This window comes from Struthio camelus, chromosome 5 (assembly GCF_040807025.1).
Source record: "Struthio camelus isolate bStrCam1 chromosome 5, bStrCam1.hap1, whole genome shotgun sequence".
NCBI lineage: Eukaryota > Metazoa > Chordata > Aves > Struthioniformes > Struthionidae > Struthio > Struthio camelus.
This window is the reverse complement of record NC_090946.1, coordinates 11,903,383-11,927,058: the sequence shown is the minus strand read 5'-3', so window position 1 is coordinate 11,927,058 and position 23,676 is coordinate 11,903,383.

Here is a 23,676-nt window from a genome sequence, read left to right as displayed (position 1 = left end):
GGGTCCAGTCTTGTTCAATGTATTCATCAATGACCTGGAGGAAGGCACAGAGTGCACCCTCAGCAAGTTTGCTGATGATACTAAACTGGGGGGAGAGGCTGACACGCCAGAAGACTGTGCTGCCATGGAGAGGGACCTGGGCAGGCTGGAGAGCTGGGCGCAGAGGAACCTCCTGAAGTTCAACATAGGCAAGCACAAGGTGCTGCACCTAGGGAGGAAGAAGGCCAGGCAGCAGGACAGGCTGGGGGTTGACCTGCTGGCAAGCAGCTCTGCAGAGAAGGACCTGGGAGTGCTGGTGGGCAACAAGTGAAGCATGAGGCAGCAATGCGGCCTTGTGGCCAAGGAGGCCAATGGGATCCTGGGGTGCCTGAGGAAGAGTGTTGCCAGCAGGTGGAGGGAGGTGATGCTGCCCCTCTCCTCAGCCCTGGGGAGGAGGCCTCCCCTGGAGTCCTGGGTGCAGTTGTGGGCTCCCCAGGACAAGAGAGACATGGCACTCCTGGAGAGAGTCCAGCGGAGGGCTGCAAAGAGGATGAGGGGACTGGAGCATCTCTCCTCTGCAGAAAGGCTGCGAGAGCTGGGCCTGTTGAGCCTGGAGAAGAGAAGACTGAGAGGCGATCTCATCAATGTGTGCAAGTATCTGAAGGGTGGGGGGGGGGTTCAAGAGTTTGAGGCCGGTCTCTTCTCCGTGGTGCCCAGTGACAGGACAAGAGGCAACGGGCACAAACTGAAGCACAGGCAGGTCCACCTGAACCTGAGGAAAAACTTCTCGACTGTGAAGGTGAGTGAGCACTGGCACAGGTTGCCCAGAGAGGTGGTGGAGTCTCCTTCGCTGGAGACATTCAAAACCCGACTGGATGCGATCCTGGGCAATACGCTCTAGAGGAGCCTGCTGGAGCAGGGGGGGTTGGACTAGATGATCTCCAGAGGTCCCTGCCAACCTCAACCATGCTGTGACTCTGTGGAGCCGGGCGCGGGCCCCCCCGAGCTCAACGCGGGACTACACAAGCCCACGGAGACCCGTGCGGGGCCGTAGGAGCCCCTCGGGCTGGACGAGGGGCTGGACAAGCTCCGCGCAAGCCCGCACGAGCCTGGGCAGGACTGTATGAGCTGGGGGAGAGCGGCCTGGGACCGGGCGAGCCCGTCGGGGGCGACCCGGGCCGGGAGGAGCTCGGCGGGGCCTCGACGTGGGTCACACGAGGCAGCGCCGCTTCCTGCCTGCCCTGCCCGCAGCCCCTGCCCTGCCCGCGCACGGCGCCTGCCCTCCCCGCTGCCCTCTGCCGCCGGCGACAGCCGACCGGGCGGCGACGGGCGGGAGGACACTGAGGGGGGACAGCGAGGGGGACACTGAGGGGGGACAGCGGGGACCGCGTCCCTGGCGCCGGCAGACCCCGCCCCGCCGCCCGCCCGCCCGCCCGCCCGCCCGCTCGGCGGCGCCCACAGCCGCCGGACGCCATCTCCGGCCTCTCTCCGCTCCCTCCCGCCCTCCGCCCGGGCCGCCGCGGGGATTGGCCGGCCGGGCCAGCTGCCTCTCGGCCATTGGAGGACGCCTGCGCGCCGCCCGCCGCTGATTGGCGCCCCGCTCCCGCCTCTGGCCGGGGGGGAGGGGAGCGAGCGGCCGGCGGCGAAGATGGCGGCGGGGTGGCCGGCTGTGTGGTGGCGCCTGGCGGCGGCGGCCGGGTCCCGTCGCGTCGCGTCGCGTCGCGTCCTGTCTGGTGCGGTGGCGCGGCGCTGCTGGAGAGCGGCAGGCTGCGGGACGCGCGGCGGGTCGTGGCGCAGCCGGGCTCGGGGGCGGCGGGGGGGCCGGGCCGGGCGCGGGGAGGCGGTCGGGGCGGCCGGTCGCTCTCGCCTGGGCAACGCGCAACGGTTGTGGCAGCGCCGTTGGCAGCGCGGCGGGACCGAGCGGGACGTGCGCGATGGTGCCGGCCGCGAGCTGCTGGCAGCACCGGCGGGCGGCGCGGAGGAGCGAGCGCCGGCAGCGGAGCGCTGGGTGTCTGCGGGCGCTGTTTGCCGGCCCGTGCAGCGAGTGCCCGGCGGGCTGCGGGCGGCGCCGGAGGAGGGAGCGTTGGCAGCCGGCAGCCGGGCTGTCCGGAGCGCCGGGGAGGGGGCAGCGCTCGGGCAAGGGCTTCCCTGGCGGCCCCGAGGCGGCCGGGTGGCGCTTCCCGCCCCGCCGGGGGCTCGTCCGCTGCCGGGGGCGGCAGGTTTCCAGCGCGGCTGCCGCCCTCCCTCGGGCTTTCTTCGGGGGCGGGTGTTGGCAGGCTGGTTCCCAGCCCTGTGGGAGCCGCTGGAGCCTGGTGGTGGCGCGGCGTGTGGTGGCGCTGGCGCGGGGTCCTTCCTTGTCTGTCTGTCTGCCCGTGCAGAGCTTTCAGCCTGTTTTACTGGCGAGGCTGTTTTGGGGTCTCAGCTGCCTGGGGAGCTGAGAAGCGTAGTGGGAGCTGTGTCCTGTCTCTGCAAGATCTCTGTCTGCTTCCTTTGTGGCTGCTGAGAGCTGATGTGCTCACTGAGAGCTCGGTTGTGTTTCTCGGTTGTGTTTTCTGTTGCCTGGGTCAGCTCAACGTGGCCGCTTTGTCTGTCTGCGGGGGCAACTGGGGCGTGCAGCTCCCGCTGCCAGAGGGCTGTGGGGTGTTTCAGTTCCCAGTAGGTCATGACCGACTGGGTTTCGCTCCCCGGGGCTCCTCTCCGCAGGTAAGGCCAGTGGGAATGTCTCGTGCCAGGGGAAGGGGCTCTCTGGGACAGCTCTGGCTGGGCTGCAGTGTACTGGAGCGTACGAGGGGCTGGAGGACTTTGGACTTGCTTCTCTTTGGCTTTGCTTTTTGGAGTTGTTGGAGCTCCCTTGCCTTTTTAGTGAAGCAAGGGGCACTAAAGAGGAGAGGGAGTGTGAGTTGTGTGCAAGAGATGCTGTTGCTGTGTTGTGGTGCAGTGCCAGACTCGAGAGAGGGTCTCTCCTTTTCTAGGTGTCTGGGCGTCCCCTGCAGCCCACGCAGTAGGAACGTTGTGTCCCCTCGGCATTTCTGTACTGTGCCGGCGCCTTCTCCCTGAAGGCAGGCCTCTTGGTGTTCAGCGCTGTCGCCTTGCACACGAAGGAGGAGGAGAAATGGGCCTGAGCTGCGTATGGGAGGAAGAGGCGTTTTGCCCATCCCTGGCAGCGCGCAGAGAGCAGCGGCGCTCGGGCTCCTCCCGAGACCTTTGAGGCCTGGTAGGTGCCAGACAAGCTATGGCTCTGGTTTTGATTTATTTCATTATTAGTAGTAGTATTGTTTTTTCATATTTGGGGCCACTAGTTGTGTGCGTTTCTGCTCTGTTTTCAGCAGGAGCCGTGCTCTGTGGATGCGCTGAAGGCCAGAAGGCAGAGCCGCAGTGCGCAGAGCCCCAGCGCCCGCTCCCCGGGGGGACGCGGGGTCGGGCCCGAGTGTTGAGAGAGGGGAAAGTGCCTGGTCCTGCTCTTTCTTAAGAGCTCTGTTTTGTTTTCCTAGGTGCTGGTTGCTGGCAAGAGCTGCTCTTTCGTCTCTTGCCCACCCCTCCCGCAGCTCTCTGGGGCCCCAGCTTCAGACTCCAGCTGCACTGAGGAAGTGACCTGCTTTCCCAGAGACCCCCCTCACCACCCGAAGGAGCAAGAATCCGGCTTTGGCCTTCATGCACCCCTCCAGGAGCTGCCGCAGCAGGAAGGCGGCCTGCGCCTGCCAGCTCGTCCTGCTCCCCAGGAAGCGCCAAGTGGGACTCGGGCACGGTGGCACCGCGCGAAGGTGTTTGGGCTCTGGGCAATAAAACTTGGCGCGAGCCCCAGCTGAGGCGAGGTGCCACGTGCTGTGTTCTGTGCGCGGTCTCTGTTCACGCCTGCTCGCAGCTTGCCGAAGGCTGCGTTCTCCCTGCTCGGGGAAGAGCTCCTGGCTGCAGCGCTGGAGCGGAGAGGGGGCAGCCGGCAGCCGGGGCCATCTCGCTGCCGTAGGTGAGAGCTCCTGTCCCAAGGGGCTGTTTCTCCTCGCCCCCAGGTTGGCCCTTCCTTTGAGCAGGGGCCCTGGCAGCCCAGCTCCAGCCCAGGAGGCAGCGGGGAAGGCCGGGGCGACGAGGGAGCAGCGAGCGCTCCTTGGCCTCAGGGCTTTGTGTGGGGGCAGTCGCTGGGCAGGGCTTTTTTGTGCCCCCACCAAAGCCCTGAGGCTGGGGAGTGGGGGGGTCTGGGCTGAGGCCTGCCCCTGCTGCCCTTAAAGGCAAGGTTGAGAGGCTTTAAGGCTCTTCAAGTCTCTGGGGGCTCTTCAGGGAACTTGGAGTCCCTTAACTTCTTCCCAAGGAACTCCCAGTTACTTGAGGAACCACCTCAGGGACTCAGCCCCCCTGGGAGACCTTCCTTCTTCAGTTCTCCCAGTTCAGCTGAGTCCCTGAGGTGGCTCTCCAAGTAACTGGGAGTTCCTTGGGAAGAAATTGAGGGACTCCAAGTTCCCTGAAGAGCCCCCAGAGACTTGAAGAGCCTTAAAGCCTCTCCACCTTGCCTTTAAGGGCAGTGGGGGGTGTGGGGGCCAGGCCTGGCCCCCATTGGGCCACACCCCCCCCGGGAGCCAGTGGGGGCCCTGGAGGCCCCTGGGCTCCCTAGCCTAAGAGACTTGTGTGGGGGCAAAAAAGCCTTGCTGAATTTCTGTCCCCACACAAGTCTCTTAGGCTAGGGAGCCCAGGGGCCTCCAGGGCCCCCATTGGGCCAGGCCGGCCCCTGCCCCCCGGGGGAGCCAATCGGGTCCAGGCCTGCCCCCGACGCCCACCACTGCCCTTAAAGGCAGGGCTGGGAGACTTTCAGAGTCTTCAAGTCTCTGGGGGCTCTCCAAGTTACTGGAAGAACCACCTCAGGGACTCAGCCCAACTGGGAGACCTGAAGAAGAAAGGTCTCCCAGGTGGGCGGACTCCCTGAGGTTGGTCTTCCAGGTACTTGGAGCTCCTTAATGTCTTCCTCAGTGCCTCCTGGTTCCCTTCAGAGCCCCCAGAGACTTTAAGACTCTGACAGCCCCTAGGGACTTGTAAGGAACGCAGCTGACCTGGGAGCCCTGCAGAAGAGAGGTCTCCCAGGTGGGCTGAGTCCCTGAGGTTGGTCTTCCAGTTACACTGAGGGACTCGGGAAGAAATTAAGGACCTCCAAGCTACTTGAAGAGCACCCTGAGGCTTGAAGACTCTGACAGTCTCCCAAGCCTGCCTTTAAGGGCAGGGGTGGGTGTCGGGGGCCGGCCTCGACCCGCCCGGCTCCCCCGGGGGGCAGGGGCAGGCCTGGCCCCACTGGAGCCGCTCCCACTCCAGGGAGCTGCTCGGGGCAAAAAAGCGCCGCGGCCTCGCTGTGCCTGGGGCGCCCTCGCTGCTCGGCCACGTGCCCCCAGCCGAGTTGACGCCCAAACCTTGGCTGTCACGAGGAACGCCCACATCCAGCCGCGGAAAGGTCGGGGCCCCGGGGACCTAGATGGCCCCGCAGCGGCCGTGGCTGCTTTCTCCACCGCCTGGGGGCCCGGCCGGGCCGGCAACGCTGCTCTCCCTGGAGAGGAGGCTGCTCTCCCCCTTGGGCTCCGGGATCGGGTCCCCGGGGGCCGGGGGCCGGGCCCGGCCGTCTCGCTGACTCCTCTGGCGCTGCCGCAGGGCCGGGCGGGCTGCAAGGGAAAGACAAGAGCCCTTGGTGGCCCGTCCTCTGCCCGGCTGCTGACGGCTGAGCTGCCGGGCGCTGCCCGGCCGGAGAGGGCTCCGCGGGCACAGGACCGCGGCTCCCTCCTCTTCCTCCTCCTGGTGCTGGGCAGGGCAAGGGGATCGCTGCCAAACTCCTCTGCCTCCTGCCTGCCTGCAGGTGCTGCACGAGCCCCTCCCCGCCTGGCTGGGGTGAAGCCAGCGGGGTGCAGTGTTGGGGGGGGGGCTCTGGGGTGCCCCACAAGACAATCCAAGCATCGAGGGCGCTCCGAAAGGCAAACCGAGGAGCCGGGGCGCACGGAGAAGCGAGCGGCAGGCCGAGGAACCAAACGGAGGGCTCCGAGGTGCTCTGGAAGGGGAAAAAACACAAACAAACAAACAAACAAACAACCCCCAAGGCTCTGGGGAGCCAAAAAGCAAACCCCAGGGCTCCAGCACATCCCCACAGGCGAGCAGAAACATCTCAGACGCTTCAAAAGGCAAACCGAAGCCTAGAGAGCTCTCAAAGAGCTACAGCGGGGCTCCAGGAAAAGCACCCGAGGTGGCTAGAGCACCCTGAAGAGCACCCCAAGTGCTCTGGGGTGCCCCAAAAGGCATCTCCTAGGGGTGCAGGGTGCCCCAAAAGCCACACTGAGGGGCCAGGGGCACCCTGAAAGGCAACTCGAGGGGTCAGGGGCACCCTGAAAGGCACTTGGGGGGAGCAGAGCACCACACAAGGCACCCCCCCCCATTGCTCTGGGGTGCAAGGAAAGGCACTCCGAGGGGGCTAAGACACCCCAAAATACACACCAACAGGTCCAGGACATACCTAAAAGGACAAGAAATGGGTCTGCGGTGCCCCAAAAGCCACATCCCGAGCTCTGGGGCGCACCAAAAGGCACAGCAAGGGGACCAGCAGGCACTGAAAAGCACACCAAGGGGTCTAGGGGCCCCCAAAAAGCACACCAAGGGGCCTTGGGCACCCCGGACGGCACACCGAGGGGCTGAGGCACTCCGAAAGAAACACCGGGGGGTCCGCGTGGCCCGAGCAGCACAGCGAGAGGCCAGGAAAGCCCTGAAAGACGCGGCAAACACTCTGCGGGGCGCCAAAAGTGACACCGAGGGCTCCAGGGCAGCCCCAAACGCGCAACGGGGGCACCGGGGAGCACCCACAGCCCCACTCGGGGCTCAGGCTGCTCCAAAACGCCCACCGAGGAGCCCGGGGCAGCAGGAGAAAACTGCTGAGGGGGCCAGGCCTCTCCGAAAGGCCCAACGCGGGGCCAGGGGCACCCCAAAAGCCACAACAACCCGCCTGGGACCTACCAACAAGCACACGACATGGCTCTGCGGTGCCCCAAAAGCCACACCAAGGGGCCCAGTGCACACCAAAAGGCACCCTCAGCACCTCTAAGCACCCCAAGAGGCCCACCAGACGGCTCCACGGCACCCCCACACGCACCCCGAGGGCACTGCGGGCCCCCCCACACGCACCCCAAGGGCCCGGGGCGCACCAAAAGGCACGGGCAGGCACCCGCGACGCACCAACACGCCCACCGAGCTCCCTGGGCCACCAGGAGAGCCACAACCAGGGGCCGCAGAGGCACCACAAGGCACAGCCAGGCCTCTGCGAGCAACCACACGCACCTCACAAGCCCTGGCCAGCACCAAAAGACACCCCCGAGGGCCCAGGACACCCCCAAAGGGGCCACGAGGCCTCCGACGAGCGCCCCAACCCCCTTCCAAGGGCCACCGGCAACCCTAACGGCACCACAAACGCCTCCAGGCAGCCACCGACCCCACACCAAGGCACCCAGCGGACACCACAAAGCACACCCAGGGCTCCGGCTGCCCTCCCAGAGCACACCCATACGGCCGGGCCACCCCCAAAGGCCCCCTAGACGCCAGCGCAGCACCCAGAGGCACACCGAATGCCCTGGGGAGCACCAGCGGGCACCACGAGGGCTCTGGGGCGTCCCCAGAGGGGCAGCGATGGGTCTGGGCAGCACCACGGGGCACCTGAAGAGCCCTGCGGCGGGCACAAACGCACACCGAGGGGTCACGGACAACGCAAAAGCACAACATGGGGTCTGGGCACCCCCAAAGCCACCCCGAGGGGTCGCAGGTGCCCCAAAAGGCACCAAATGACTCAGAGGCACCACAACAGACAGACCAAGGGGGCTGGGATGGGGCCAAAAACCACCCCCAGGAGTGTGCGGCACCCCAGAGGGCACACGGAGGGCCTCGGCCACCTCCAAAAGAGCCCCAATGAGACCGCAGAGCCCCTCCAAGCTCGCCCAAGCCTGCAGAGCCTGCCACAAGGCCGTCCGAGCACGCAGAGCCTGATACGAAGCTGTCCAGGCCGCACCCAAAGGCACGCGGAGGCTCCACGGCCGCACTCGAAGGCGCGCGGAGGATCCCCAACTCACCAGAACGACACTCTGACGCTCCCCGATCTTGTAGAACGACACTCGGAGGCTCCCTGGCCGCACCCAAAGGCAGTCGGAGGCTCCTCAGCCTCCTACAACGACACTCCGAGGCTGCCCGGTCTCCTACGACGATCCTCGGAAGCTGCCCGGTCTCCTACGACGACACGCGGATGCTCCCCTGACTCGAAGGCGACACTCGGATGCTGCCCACTCTCCTAGAACGACACGCACAGGCTCCCCGGCTGCACCGAAAGGGACGAGGAGGCTCTCTGGCCGCACCCAAAGGCACACGGAGGATACCCGGCTTCCTAGAACAAAACTAGATGCTCCCCGGCTGCTCCAAAAAGCACACAGAGGATCCTCCGCTTCCTAGAACAACGCTCCGAGGCTCCCCGGTCTCTAGAACGAAGTTCAGAGGCTGCACGGCCGCACCCAAAGGCACGCGGAGCCGGACCGGTCGACTGAAATGACACTCGGAGGCTGCCTGGCTTCCAAGAATGACGCTCCGAGGCTGCCCGGTCTCCTAGAACAACACTCGCAGGTTGCCCAGCTGCACCCAAACGCACGTGCACGTTTCCTGGCTTCCTAGAATGACACGCGGAGGCTCCTCAGCTTCCTAGAACGACACGTGGAGGCTCCCTGGTCGCACCCAAAGGCACACGGAGGCTCCCTGGTCTCCTAGAACGACACTCGGAGGCTCCTCAGCTTCCTAGAACGACATTTAGAGGCTCCTCGGCCTCTTAGGATGACACTCGCAGGCTCCCTGGCCGCACTGAAAGGCAGGCAGAGGCTCCCCAGCTGCACCAAAAGGAACGCGGAGGCTGCCCGGCCTCCTCGAACGACACGCGGAGGCTGCCTGGCCGCACCCAAGGGCACGCGGATGCTGCCCGCTCTCCTACAACGATACTCGGACGCTCCCTGGCCACACTGCAAGGTTCGTGGACGCTGCTCAGTTTCCTGCAACGACACGCGGAGGCTCCCCACTCTCCTAGAATGACACGCCGAGGCTGCCTGGCCTCCTACAACGACACGCCGAGGCTGCCTGGCCTCCTACAACGACACGCCGAGGCTGCCTGCTCTCCTACAACGACACGCCAAGGCTTCCTGGCTGCCCGGCCGCACACACAAAGGCACGAGGATGCTGCCCGCTCTCCTAGAACAACACTCGGAGGCTGCCCGGCCGCACCCAAAGGCACGTGGAGGCTGCCCGGCCGCACCCAAAGGCACGTGGAGGCTGCCTGACCTCCTACAATGACACTCGGAGGCTCCCCGCTCTGCTTGAACCCCATTCAGATGCTGTCCGGCCCTACCAAAAGACACGCAGTGGCTAACCGGCTTCCTAAAACGACACTCAGACGCTGCTCAGTCTCCTACAACCACACGCGGAGGCTGCCCGCTCCACTAGACCGACACGCCGAGGCTGCTCGGCCTCCTACAACGACACTCCGAGGCTGCTTGGACGTACCCAAAGGCACACGGAGGTTGTCCGCTCTCCTACAACGACGCTCAAAGGCTGCCCGGACGTACCGAAACATATGCGGAGCCTCCCCGGCCACACCTAAAGACACGCACAGGATCTCTGGCCGCACCCAAAGGCACGGGGAGGCTCCCCGGCCTCCTCGAACGACACTCGGAGACTACCCGGCCTCCTCGAACGACACTCGGAGACTACCCGGCCTCCTCGAACGACACTCCGAGGCTGCCCGGCCGCACCCAAAGGCCTGCGGAGGCTGCCCGGACGCTCACAAAGGCACGTGGAGGCTGCCTGGCCGAACCAAAAGGTATGCGGAGGCTCTCCGGCCTCCTACAACGCCACTCCAAGGCTGCCCCGAGGCGCCAAAAGGCACACGGATGTTCCCCAGTCTCCTAAACCGACAAGCGCAGGGTGCCCATTCTCGAATCGCTGGAGTGGTTTCCGCCCCGACACAGTGGTTTCAGCCCTGACGGAGTGGTTTCAGCCCCGACGGAGGGGTTTTAGGCTCAGCGGAGTGGCTTCCGCCCTGACAGAGTGGTTTTAGGCTCGGCGGAGTGGTTTCAGCCCCGACGCAGTGGTTTTGGGCCTGACGCAGTGGTTTCAGCCCCGACGGAGTGGTTTTCGGACTGATGCAATGGTTTTAGGCTTGGTGGAGCGGTTTCAGCCCTGACGCTCTGCTTTTACACTCGGCGGCGTGGTTTTGGCCCTGACGGAGTTGTTTTGGCCCCGACAGAGTGGTTTCAGGGGTGGCAGAGTGGCTTCCACCCCAAAAGAGTGGATTTAGGCTTGGCAGAGTGGTTTCACCCCCGACGCTGTGGTTTCAGTCCCAACGGAGTGGTTTCAGCCCCGACACAGTGCTTTTCGGCTTCACGGAGGGGTTTCAACCCCGACACAGTGCTTTTCGGCTTCACGGAGGCGTTTCAGCCCCGACACAGTGCTTTTCGGCTTCACGCAGGGGTTTCAGCCCCGACACAGTGCTTTTCGGCTTCACGGAGGCGTTTCAGCCCCGACACAGTGCTTTTCGGCTTCACGGAGGGGTTTCAACCCCGACACAGTGCTTTTCGGCTTCACGGAGGGGTTTCAACCCCGACACAGTGCTTTTCGGCTTCACGGAGGGGTTTCAACCCCGACACAGTGCTTTTCGGCTTCACCGAGGGGTTTCAACCCCGACACAGTGCTTTTCGGCTTCACGGAGGGGTTTCAGCCCCGACACAGTGCTTTTCGGCTTAGCGGAGGGGTTTCAGCCCCGACACAGTGCTTTTCGGCTCGGTGGAGTGGTTTTAAGGTCAGAGGAGTGGTTTTGGCCCTGGCGGAGTGGTTTCAGCCCCGACGCAGTGGTTTTGGCTTCACGGAGGGGTTTCAGCCCCAACACAGTGCTTTTCGGCTTCACCGAGGGGTTTCAGCCCCGACGGAGCGCTTTCAGCACTGGTGGAGTGGTTTTGGCCCCGACGGAGTTGTTTTAGGCTCGGCGGAGTGGTTTTAGGCCTGACGCAGTGGTTTCAGGCTCGGCAGAGTGATTTCAGGCCTGACGCAGTGGTTTCAGGCTCGGCGGAGTGGTTTCAGCCCCGACGGAGGGGTTTTACGCTTGGCGGAATGGTTTTAATGTCGGCGCAGTGGTTTTAGGCTTGGCAGAGTGGTTTCAGCCCTGACGCACTGCTTTTAGGCTCCGCGGAGTGGTTTCAGCCCCGGCAGAGTGGTTTTCGCCCCGGCGGAGTGGTTTTAGGCTTGGCAGAGTAGTTTTGGCCCTGGTGGAGTGGTTTCAGCCCTGACGCAGTGGTTCTCGCCCTGGCAGAGTGGTTTCAGCCCCGACACAGTGCTTTTAGGCTCGGCGGAGTGGTTTTAAGGTCAGACGAGTGGTTTTGGCCCTGGCAGAGTGGTTTCAACCCTGACGCAGTGCTTTTCGGCTTGGCGGAGTGGTTTCAACCCCGACACAGTGCTTTTCGGCTTGGCGGAGTGGTTTCAGCCCCGACACAGTGCTTTTCGGGTTCACAGAGGGGTTTCAGTCCCGACAGAGTGCTTTTCGGCTTCACGGAGGGGTTTCAGCCCCGACACAGTGCTTTTCGGCTTCACGGAGGGGTTTCAGCCCCGACGGAGCGGTTTCAGCACTTGTGGAGTGGTTTTAGCCCTGGTGGAACGCTTTCAGCCCCGACGCAGTGGTTTTGGCCCCGGTGGAGTGCTTTTCGGCCTGACACAGTGGTTTACAGCCTGACGGAGCAGTTTCCGCCCCAGCACAGTGGTTTCAGCCCCGACGCAGCGGTTTTAGGCTCGGCGGAGTGGTTCCAGCCCTGACGGAATGGTTTTCATGTCAGCGGAGGGGTTTTGGCCCTGGCGGAGTGGTTTTCCACCTGACGCAGTGGTTTCAGGCCCCGACGGAGTGGTTTCAGGCTTGGCGGAGTGGTTTTAGGCCTGACGCACTGCTTTTAGGCTCGGCGGAGTGGTTTCAGCCCTGGCGGAGTGCTTTTAGGCTTGATGTAGTGGTTTTACTGTCGGAGGAGTGGTTTTGGCCCTGGTACAGTGGTTTCAGGCCTGACGCAGTGGTTTCAGGCTCGGCGCAGTGCTTTTAGGCTCGGCGGAGTGGTTTTAAGGTCAGACGAGTGGTTTTGGCCCTGGCGGAGTGGTTTCAACCCTGACGCAGTGCTTTTCGGCTTCACGGAGGGGTTTCAGCCCCGACACAGTGCTTTTCGGCTTCACGGAGGGGTTTCAGCCCCGACACAGTGCTTTTCGGCTTCACCGAGGGGTTTCAGCCCCGACACAGTGCTTTTCGGCTTCACCGAGGGGTTTCAGCCCCGACACAGTGCTTTTCGGCTTCACCGAGGGGTTTCAGCCCCGACACAGTGCTTTTCGGCTTCACCGAGGGGTTTCAGCCCCGACACAGTGCTTTTCGGCTTCACCGAGGGGTTTCAGCCCCGACACAGTGCTTTTCGGCTTCACGGAGGCGTTTCAGCCCCGACACAGTGCTTTTCGGCTTCACGGAGGGGTTTCAGCCCCGACACAGTGCTTTTCGGCTTCACGGAGGGGTTTCAGCCCCGACGGAGCGGTTTCAGCACTGGTGGAGTGGTTTTGGCCCCGACGGAGTTGTTTTAGGCTCGGCGGAGTGGTTTTAGGCCTGACGCAGTGGTTTTGGCCCTGGCGGAGTGGTTTCAGGCCTGACGCAGTGGTTTCAGGCTCGGCGGAGTGGTTTCAGCACTGGTGGAGTGGTTTTGGCCCTGGCGGAGTGGTTTCAGGCCTGATGCAGTGGTTTCAGGCTCGGCGGAGTGGTTTCAGCCCTGACGCAGTGCTTTTAGGCTTGGCGCAGTGGTTTTAATGTCGGCGGAGTGGTTTTAGCCCTGGTGGAACGCTTTCAGCCCCGACGCAGTGGTTTTGGCCCTGGTGGAGTGCTTCTCAGCCTGACGCAGTGGTTTACAGCCTGACGGAGCAGTTTCTGCCCCAGCACAGTGGTTTCAGCCCCGACGGAGGGGTTTTAGGCTCGGCGGAGTGGTTCCAGCCCTGACGGAATGGTTTTCATGTCAGCGGAGGGGTTTTGGCCTCGGCGGAGTGGTTTTCCACCTGACGCACTGCTTTTAGGCTCGGCGGAGTGGTTTCCGCCCCGACGGAGTGCTTTTCGGCTTGATGCAGTGGTTTCAGCCCTGACGCACTGCTTTTAGGCTCGGCGGAGTGGTTTCAGCCCCGATGGAGTAGTTTTCGTCCCGGCGGAGTGGTTTTAGGCTTGGCAGAGTGGTTTTGGCCCTGGCGGAGTGGTTTCAGCCCCGGTGCAGTGGTTTTAGGCTCGGCGGAGTGGTTTCAGCAACGACGGAGTGGCTTCTGCCCTGACGCAGTGGTTTCAGGCTCGGCGGAGTGGTTTTCAGCCTGACGGAGCAGTTTCTGCCCCGACGCAGTGCTTTTAGGCTTGATGGAGTGGTTTTAAGGTCAGACGAGTGGTTTTGGCCCTGGCAGAGTGGTTTCAGCCCCAACGCAGCGGTTTCAGGCTTGGCAGAGTGGTTTCAGCCCTGACGCACTGCTTTTAGGCTCGGCGGAGTGGTTTTCCACCTGACGCAGTGGTTTTAGGCTTGGAGGAGTGTTTTCAGTCCTGACGCACTGCTTTTAGGCTCGGCGGAGTGGTTTCAGCCCTGACGCAGTGGTTTTAGGCTTGGCGGAGTGGTTTCAGCACTGGTGGAGTGGTTTAGGCCCTGACGGAGTTATTTTGGGCCTGACGCACTAGTTTCAGCCCCGACGGAGTGGTTTTAGGCTTGATGGAGTGGTTTCAGCCCCGACGGAGTGGTTTTGGCCTCGGCGGAGTGGTTTCAGCCCCGACGCAGTGGTTTTAGGCTCAGCGGAGTGGTTTTAGGCCTGACGCAGTGGTTTCAGGCTCGGCAGAGTGGTTTCAGCCCTGACGGAATGGTTTTAGGCTTGATGGAGTGGTTTTACTGTCGGCGGAGTGCTTTTGGCCCTGGCACAGTGGTTTCAGCCCCGACGGAGTGGTTTCTGCCCCGACGCAGTGGTTTTAGGCTTGATGGAGTGGTTTTAATGTCGACGGAGTGGTTTTAGCCCTCGTGGAACGCTTTCAGCCCCGACGTAGTGGTTTTGGCCCTGGTGGAGTGCTTTTCGGCCTGACGCAGTGGTTTACAGCCTGACGGAGCAGTTTCCGCCCCAGCACAGTGGTTTCAGCCCCGACGGAGGGGTTTTAGGCTCGGCGGAGTGGTTCCGGCCCTGACGGAATGGTTTTAATGTCAGCGGAGGGGTTTTGGCCCCGGCGGAGTGGTTTTAGGCTTGGCGGAGTGGTTCCAGCCCTGACGCACTGCTTTTAGGCTCGGCGGAGTGGTTTCAGCCCCGACGGAGTAGTTTTCGTCCCGGCGGAGTGGTTTTAGGCTTGGCAGAGTGGTTTTGGCCCTGGCGGAGTGGTTTCAGCCCCGGTGCAGTGGTTTTAGGCTCGGCGGAGTGGTTTCAGCAACGACGGAGTGGCTTCTGCCCTGACGCAGTGGTTTCAGGCTCGGCGGAGTGGTTTAGAGCCTGACGTAGCAGTTTCTGCCCCGACGCGGTGCTTTTAGGCTTGATGGAGTGGTTTTAAGGTCAGACGAGTGGTTTTGGCCCTGGCGGAGTGGTTTCAGCCCCGACGCAGTGGTTTCAGGCTTGGCGGCGTGGTTTTGGCCCCGACGGAGTTGTTTTGGGCCTGACGCAGTAGTTTCAGCCCCAACGGAGTGGTTTTGGCCCTGGTGGAGTGGTTTCATCCCCGACGCAGTGCTTTTAGGCTTGGCGGAGTGGTTTCAGCCCCGACGGAGAGGTTTTAGGCTCGGCGGAGTGGTTCCAGCCCTGACGGAATGGTTTTAATGTCAGCGGTGTGGTTTTGGCCCTGGCGGAGTGGTTTTCCACCTGATGCAGTGGTTTTAGGCTCGGCGGAGTGGTTTCAGCCCCGACGCAGTGGTTTCAGGCTTGGCGCAGTGGTTTTAATGTCGGCGGAGTGGTTTTAGCCGTGGTGGAACGCTTTCAGTCCCGATTGAGTGGTTTTGGCACTGGTGGAGTGCTTTTTGGCCTGACGCAGTGCTTTTAGCCTTGGTGGAGTGGTTTCAACCCCGACGCAGTGCTTTTAGGCTTGGCGCAGTGGTTTTAATGTCAGCGGAGTGGTTTTAGGCTCGGCGGAGTGGTTTCACCCCTGACGCACTGCTTTTAGGCTCGGCGGAGTGGTTTCAGCCCCAACGCAGTGGTTTTCGCCTCGGTGGAGTGGTTTTAGGCTTGGCAGAGTGGTTTCAGCCCCGACGCACTGCTTTTAGGCTCGGCGGAGGGGTTTTCCACCTGACGCAGTGGTTTTAGGCTTGGTGGAGTGGTTTCAGCCCTGACGCACTGCTTTTAGGCTCGGCGGAGTGGTTTCAGCCCCGACGCAGTGGTTTTCGCCCCGGCGAAGTGGTTTTAGGCTTGGCAGAGTGGTTTTGCCCCTGGCGGAGTGGTTTCAGCCCTGACGCACTGCTTTTAGGCTTGATGGAGTGGTTTTAGGCTTGGCAGAGTGGTTTCAGCCCTGACGCACTGGTTTCAGGCTTGGCGCAGTGGTTTCAGCACTGGTGGAGTGGTTTTGGCCCTGACGGAGTTGTTTTGGGCCTAACGCACTAGTTTCAGCCCCGACGGAGTGGTTTTAGGCTTGATGGAGTGGTTTTCGCCCCGACGCAGTGGTTTTGGCCTCGGCGGAGTGGTTCCAGCCCCGACGCAGTGGTTTTGGCCTCGGCGGAGTGGTTCCAGCCCTGACACAGTGCTTTTAGGCTCGGCGGAGTGGTTTTAAGGTCAGACGAGTGGTTTTGGCCCTGGCGGAGTGGTTTCAGCCCCGACGCAGTCCTTTTCGGCTTGGCGGAGTGGTTTCAACCCCGACACAGTCCTTTTCGGCTTGGCGGAGTGGTTTCAACCCCGACACAGTGCTTTTCGGCTTGGCGGAGTGGTTTCGGCCCCGACAAAGTGCTTTTCGGCTTTACGGAGGGGTTTAAGCTCCGACGGAGCGGTTTCAGCACTGGTGGAGTGGTTTTGGCCCTGACGGAGTTGTTTTAGGCTCGGCGGAGTGGTTTTAGGCCTGACGCAGTGGTTTACAGCCTGACGGAGCAGTTTCCGCCCCAGCACAGTGGTTTCAGCCCCGACGGAGGGGTTTTAGGCTCGGCGGAGTGGTTTTAGGCTCGGCGGAGTGGTTTCAGCAACCACGGAGTGGTTTCAGCCCCGACGGAGTGGTTTTGGCCCTGGCGGAGTGGTTTTAGGCTCGGTGGAGTGGTTTCAGCAACCACGGAGTGGCTTCTGCCCTGACGCAGTGCTTTTAGGCTTGATGGAGTGGTTTTAAGGTCAGACGAGTGGTTTTGGCCCCAACGGAGTTGTTTTAGCCTCGGCGGAGTGCTTTTAGGCCTGACGCAGTGGTTTCAGGCTCAGCAGAGTGATTTCAGGCCTGACGCAGTGGTTTCAGGCTCGGCGGAGTGGTTTCAGCCCCGGCGGAGTGGTTTTAGGCTTGGCGGAATGGTTTTAATGTCGGCGCAGTGGTTTTAGGCTTGGCGGAGTGGTTCCAGCCCTGACGCACTGCTTTTAGGCTCGGCAGAGTGGTTTCAGCCCCGACGGAGTGGTTTTAGGCTTGGCAGAGTAGTTTTGGCCCTGGCGGAGTGGTTTCAGCCCCGGTGCAGTGGTTTTAGGCTCGGCGGAGTGGTTTCAGCAACCACGGAGTGGCTTCTGCCCTGACGCAGTGGTTTCAGGCTCGCCGGAGTGGTTTTCAGCCTGACGGAGCAGTTTCTGCCCCGACGCAGTGCTTTTAGGCTTGATGGAGTGGTCTTAAGGTCAGATGTGTGGTTTTGGCCCTGGCGGAGTGGTTTCAGCCCCGACGCACTGGTTTCAGGCTTCGCGCAGTGGTTTTGGCCCTGACGGAGTTGTTTTGGGCCTGATGCAGTAGTTTCAGCCCCGACAGAGTGGTTTTAGGCTTGATGGAGTGGTTTCAGCCCTGACGCAGTGGTTTTGGCTCTGGCGGAGTGGTTTCAGCCCCAATGCAGTGCTTTTAGGCTCAGTGGAGTGGTTTTCCACCTGACGCAGTGGTTTTAGGCTTGGAGGAGTGGTTTCAGCCCTGGCGCAGTGGTTTTAGGCTCGGCGGAGTGGTTTTGGCCCGAAGGAGTAGTTTTCGCCCCGACGGAGTGGTTTTGGCCCTGGCGGCGTGGTTTCAGGCTCGGCGGAGTGGTTTTCAGCCTGACGCAGTGGTTTCAGCCCCAACGCACTGCTTTTAGGCTTGATGGAGTGGTTTTAAGGTCAGCCGAGTGGTTTTGGCCCTGGCGGAGTGGATTCAGCCCCGACGCACTGGTTTCAGGCTTGGCGCAGTGGTTTCAGCACTGGTGGAGTGGTTTTGGCCCTGACAGAGTTGTTTTGGGCCTGACGCACTAGTTTCAGCCCCGACGGAATGGTTTTATGCTTGGCGGAGTGGTTTCAGCCCCGACGCACTGCTTTTAGGCTCGGCGGAGTGGTTTCAGCCCCGACTCAGTGGTTTTGGCCCTGGCGGAGTGGTTTCTGCCCCGATGCAGTGCTTTTAGGCTCGGCGGAGTGGTTTTAAGGTCAGACGAGTCGTTTTGGCCCTGGCGGAGTGGTTTTGGCCCCGACGCAGTGCTTTTAGGCTTGGCGGAGTGGTTTCAGCACTGGTGGAGTCGTTTGGGCCCTGACGGAGTTGTTTTGGGCCTGACGCACTAGTTTCAGCCCCGACGGAGTGGTTTTAGGCTCGGCAGAGTGATTTCAGCCCCGACGTAGTGGTTTTAGGCTCGGCGGAGTGGTTTCAGCCCCGACAGAGTGCTTTTCGGCTTCACCGAGGGGTTTCAGCCCCGACACAGTGCTTTTCGGCTTCACCGAGGGGTTTCAGCCCCGACACAGTGCTTTTCGGCTTCACCGAGGGGTTTCAGCCCCGACACAGTGCTTTTCGGCTTCACGGAGGGGTTTCAGCCCCGACACAGTGCTTTTCGGCTTCACGCAGGGGTTTCAGCCCCGACACAGTGCTTTTCGGCTTCACGGAGGGGTTTCAGCCCCGACACAGTGCTTTTCGGCTTCACGGAGGGGTTTCAGCCCCGACACAGTGCTTTTCAGCTTCACGGAGGGGTTTCAGCCCCGACACAGTGCTTTTCGGCTTCACGGAGGGGTTTCAGCCCCGACGGAGCGGTTTCAGCACTGGTGGAGTGGTTTTGGCCCCGACGGAGTTGTTTTAGGCTCGGCGGAGTGGTTTTAGGCCTGACGCAGTGGTTTTGGCCCTGGCGGAGTGGTTTCAGGCCTGACGCAGTGGTTTCAGGCTCGGCGGAGTGGTTTCAGCACTGGTGGAGTGGTTTTGGCCCTGGCGGAGTGGTTTCAGGCCTGATGCAGTGGTTTCAGGCTCGGCGGAGTGGTTTCAGCCCCGACGCAGTGCTTTTAGGCTTGGCGCAGTGGTTTTAATGTCGGCGGAGTGGTTTTAGCCCTGGCGGAACGCTTTCAGCCCCGACGCAGTGGTTTTGGCCCTGGTGGAGTGCTTCTCAGCCTGACGCAGTGGTTTACAGCCTGACGGAGCAGTTTCTGCCCCAGCACAGTGGTTTCAGCCCCGACGGAGGGGTTTTAGGCTCGGCGGAGTGGTTCCAGCCCTGACGGAATGGTTTTAATGTCAGCGGAGGGGTTTTGGCCTCGGCGGAGTGGTTTTCCACCTGACGCACTGCTTTTCGCCTCAGTGGAGTGGTTTCAGCCCTGACGCACTGCTTTTCGCCTCGGCGGAGTGGTTTCAGCCTCAACGCTGTGGTTTTGGCCCTGGCGGAGTGGTTTCAGCCCCGACGCAGTGGTTTTTGGCTTGGCAGAGTGGTTTCAGCCCCGACGCACTGCTTTTAGGCTCGGCGGAGTGGTTTCAGCAGCCACGGAGTGGTTTTCGCTCCGGCGGAGTTGTTTTAGGCTTGGCAGAGTGGTTTCAGCAACCACGGAGTGGTTTCAGCCCCGACGGAGGGGTTTTAGGCTCGGCGGAGTGGTTTCAGCAACCACGGAGTGGCTTCTGCCCTGACGCAGTGGTTTCAGGCTCGGCGGAGTGGTTTTCAGCCTGACGGAGCAGTTTCTGCCCCGACGCAGTGCTTTTAGGCTTGATGGAGTGGTTTTAAGGTCAGATGAGTGGTTTTGGCCCTGGCAGAGTGGTTTCAGCCCCAACGCAGTGGTTTCAGGCTTGGCAGAGTGGTTTCAGCCCTGACGCACTGCTTTTAGGCTCGGCGGAGTGGTTTTCCACCTGACGCAGTGGTTTTAGGCTTGGAGGAGTGTTTTCAGTCCTGACGCACTGCTTTTAGGCTCGGCGGAGTGGTTTCAGCCCTGACGCAGTGGTTTTAGGCTTGGCGGAGTGGTTTCAGCACTGGTGGAGTGGTTTAGGCCCTGACGGAGTTATTTTGGGCCTGACGCACTAGTTTCAGCCCCGACGGAGTGGTTTTAGGCTTGATGGAGTGGTTTCAGCCCCGACGGAGTGGTTTTGGCCTCGGCGGAGTGGTTTCAGCCCCGACGCAGTGGTTTTAGGCTCAGCGGAGTGGTTTTAGGCCTGACGCAGTGGTTTCAGGCTCGGCAGAGTGGTTTCAGCCCTGACGGAATGGTTTTAGGCTTGATGGAGTGGTTTTACTGTCGGCGGAGTGCTTTTGGCCCTGGCACAGTGGTTTCAGCCCCGACGGAGTGGTTTCTGCCCCGACGCAGTGGTTTTAGGCTTGATGGAGTGGTTTTAATGTCGACGGAGTGGTTTTAGCCCTCGTGGAACGCTTTCAGCCCCGACGTAGTGGTTTTGGCCCTGGTGGAGTGCTTTTCGGCCTGACGCAGTGGTTTACAGCCTGACGGAGCAGTTTCCGCCCCAGCACAGTGGTTTCAGCCCCGACGGAGGGGTTTTAGGCTCGGCAGAGTGGTTCCGGCCCTGACGGAATGGTTTTAATGTCAGCGGAGGGGTTTTGGCCCCGGCGGAGTGGTTTTAGGCTTGGCGGAGTGGTTCCAGCCCTGACGCACTGCTTTTAGGCTCGGCGGAGTGGTTTCAGCCCCGACAGAGTAGTTTTCGTCCCGGCGGAGTGGTTTTAGGCTTGGCAGAGTGGTTTTGGCCCTGGCGGAGTGGTTTCAGCCCCGGTGCAGTGGTTTTAGGCTCGGCGGAGTGGTTTCAGCAACGACGGAGTGGCTTCTGCCCTGACGCAGTGGTTTCAGGCTCGGCGGAGTGGTTTAGAGCCTGACGTAGCAGTTTCTGCCCCGACGCAGTGCTTTTAGGCTTGATGGAGTGGTTTTAAGGTCAGACGAGTGGTTTTGGCCCTGGCGGAGTGGTTTCAGCCCCGACGCAGTGGTTTCAGGCTTGGCGGCGTGGTTTTGGCCCCGACGGAGTTGTTTTGGGCCTGACGCAGTAGTTTCAGCCCCGACGGAGTGGTTTTGGCCCTGGTGGAGTGGTTTCATCCCCGACGCAGTGCTTTTAGGCTTGGCGGAGTGGTTTCAGCCCCGACGGAGAGGTTTTAGGCTCGGCGGAGTGGTTCCAGCCCTGACGGAATGGTTTTAATGTCAGCGGTGTGGTTTTGGCCCTGGCGGAGTGGTTTTCCACCTGATGCAGTGGTTTTAGGCTCGGCGGAGTGGTTTCAGCCCCGACGCAGTGGTTTCAGGCTTGGCGCAGTGGTTTTAATGTCGGCGGAGTGGTTTTAGCCGTGGTGGAACGCTTTCAGTCCCGATTGAGTGGTTTTGGCACTGGTGGAGTGCTTTTTGGCCTGACGCAGTGCTTTTAGCCTTGGTGGAGTGGTTTCAACCCCGACGCAGTGCTTTTAGGCTTGGCGCAGTGGTTTTAATGTCAGCGGAGTGGTTTTAGGCTCGGCGGAGTGGTTTCACCCCTGACGCACTGCTTTTAGGCTCGGCGGAGTGGTTTCAGCCCCAACGCAGTGGTTTTCGCCTCGGTGGAGTGGTTTTAGGCTTGGCAGAGTGGTTTCAGCCCCGACGCACTGCTTTTAGGCTCGGCGGAGGGGTTTTCCACCTGACGCAGTGGTTTTAGGCTTGGTGGAGTGGTTTCAGCCCTGACGCACTGCTTTTAGGCTCGGCGGAGTGGTTTCAGCCCCGACGCAGTGGTTTTCGCCCCGGCGAAGTGGTTTTAGGCTTGGCAGAGTGGTTTTGCCCCTGGCGGAGTGGTTTCAGCCCTGACGCACTGCTTTTAGGCTTGATGGAGTGGTTTTAGGCTTGGCAGAGTGGTTTCAGCACTGGTGGAGTGTTTTCAGCCCCGACGCACTGCTTTTAGGCTTGATGGAGTGGTTTTAGGCTCGGCGGAGTGGTTTCAGCAACCACGGAGTGGCTTCTGCCCTGATGCAGTGGTTTCAGGCTCGGCGGAGTGGTTTTCAGCCTGACGGAGCAGTTTCAGCCCCGACGCAGTGCTTTTAGGCTTGATGGAGTGGTTTTAAGGTCAGACGAGTGGTTTTGGCCCTGGCGGAGTGGTTTCAGCCCCGACGCACTGGTTTCAGGCTTGGCGCAGTGGTTTCAGCACTGGTGGAGTGGTTTTGGCCCCGACGGAGTTATTTTGGGCCTGACGCACTAGTTTCAGCCCCAACGCAGTGGTTTTAGGCTTGATGGAGTGGTTTCAGCCCCGACGCAGTCGTTTTAGCCCTGGCAGAGTGGTTTCAGCCCCAATGCAGTGCTTTTAGGCTCAGTGGAGTGGTTCTAGGCTCGGCGGAGTGGTTTCCCACCTGACGCAATGCTTTTAGGCTCGGCGGAGTGGTTTCAGCCCTGACGCACTGTTTTTAGGCTCAGTGGAGTGGTTTCAGCCCCGACGCAGTGGTTTTCGCCCCGACGGAGTGGTTTTGCCCCTGGCGGAGTGGTTTCAGCCCCAACGCACTGCTTTTAGGCTTGATGGAGTGGTTTTAAGGTCAGACAAGTGGTTTTGGCCCTGGCGGAGTGGTTTCAGCCCCGACGCACTGGTTTCAGGCTTGGCGCAGTGGTTTCAGCACTGGTGGAGTGGTTTTGGCCCTGACGGAGCTGTTTTGGGCCTGACGCACTAGTTTCAGCCCCGACGGAGTGGTTTTAGGCTCGGCGGAGTGGTTCCAGCCCCGACGCAGTGGTTTTGGCCTCGGCGGAGTGGTTCTAGCCCCGACGCAGTGGTTTTGGCCTCGGCGGAGTGGTTCCAGCCCCGACGCACTGGTTTTGGCCCTGGCGGAGTGGTTTCAGCCCCGATGCAGTGCTTTTAGGCTCGGCGGAGTGGTTTCAGCCCCAACGCAGTGCTTTTCGGCTCGGCGGAGTGGTTTCAGCCCCAACGCAGTGCTTTTAGGCTCGGCGGAGTGGTTTCAGCCCCGACACAGTGCTTTTCGGCTTCACGGAGGGGTTTCAGCCCCGACACAGTGCTTTTCGGCTCGGCGGAGGGGTTTCAGCCCCGACACAGTGCTTTTCGGCTTCACGGAGGGGTTTCAGCCCCGACACAGTGCTTTTCGGCTTCACGCAGGGGTTTCAGCCCCGACACAGTGCTTTTCGGCTTCACGGAGGGGTTTCAGCCCCGACACAGTGCTTTTCGGCTTCACGGAGGGGTTTCAGCCCCGACGGAGCGGTTTCAGCACTGGTGGAGTGGTTTTGGCCCCGACAGAGTTGTTTTAGGCTCGGCGGAGTGGTTTTAGGCCTGACGCAGTGGTTTTGGCCCTGGCGGTGTGGTTTCGGCCCCGACGGAGTGGTTTTGGTCCTGGCGGAGTGGTTTCAGCCCCGACGGAGTGGTTTTGGCCCTGGCGGAGTGGTTTCAGCAACCACGGGGTGGTTTCAGCCCCGACGGAGTGGTTTTAGGCTCGGCGGAGTGGTTTTCAGCCTGACGGAGCAGTTTCTGCCCCGACGCAGTGCTTTTAGGCTTGATGGAGTGGTTTTAGGCTCGGCGGAGTGGTTTCAGCCCCGACGGAGTGGTTTTAGGCTCGGCGGAGTGGTTTCAGCCCCGACGCAGTGGTTTCAGGCTTGGCAGAGTGGTTTCAGCCCTGACGCACTGCTTTTAGGCTCGGCGGAGTGGTTTTCCACCTGACGCAGTGGTTTTAGGCTTGGAGGAGTGTTTTCAGTCCTGACGCACTGCTTTTAGGCTCGGCGGAGTGGTTTCAGCCCTGACGCAGTGGTTTTAGGCTTGGCGGAGTGGTTTCAGCACTGGTGGAGTGGTTTAGGCCCTGACGGAGTTATTTTGGGCCTGACGCACTAGTTTCAGCCCCGACGGAGTGGTTTTAGGCTTGATGGAGTGGTTTCAGCCCCGACGGAGTGGTTTTGGCCTCGGCGGAGTGGTTTCAGCCCCGACACAGTGCTTTTCGGCTTCACCGAGGGGTTTCAGCCCCGACACAGTGCTTTTCGGCTTCACCGAGGGGTTTCAGCCCCGACACAGTGCTTTTCGGCTTCACCGAGGGGTTTCAGCCCCGACACAGTGCTTTTCGGCTTCACGGAGGGGTTTCAGCCCCGACGGAGCGGTTTCAGCACTGGTGGAGTGGTTTTGGCCCCGACGGAGTTGTTTTAGGCTCGGCGGAGTGGTTTTAGGCCTGACGCAGTGGTTTTGGCCCTGGCGGAGTGGTTTCAGGCCTGACGCAGTGGTTTCAGGCTCGGCGGAGTGGTTTCAGCACTGGTGGAGTGGTTTTGGCCCTGGCGGAGTGGTTTCAGGCCTGATGCAGTGGTTTCAGGCTCGGCGGAGTGGTTTCAGCCCTGACGCAGTGCTTTTAGGCTTGGCGCAGTGGTTTTAATGTCGGCGGAGTGGTTTTAGCCCTGGTGGAA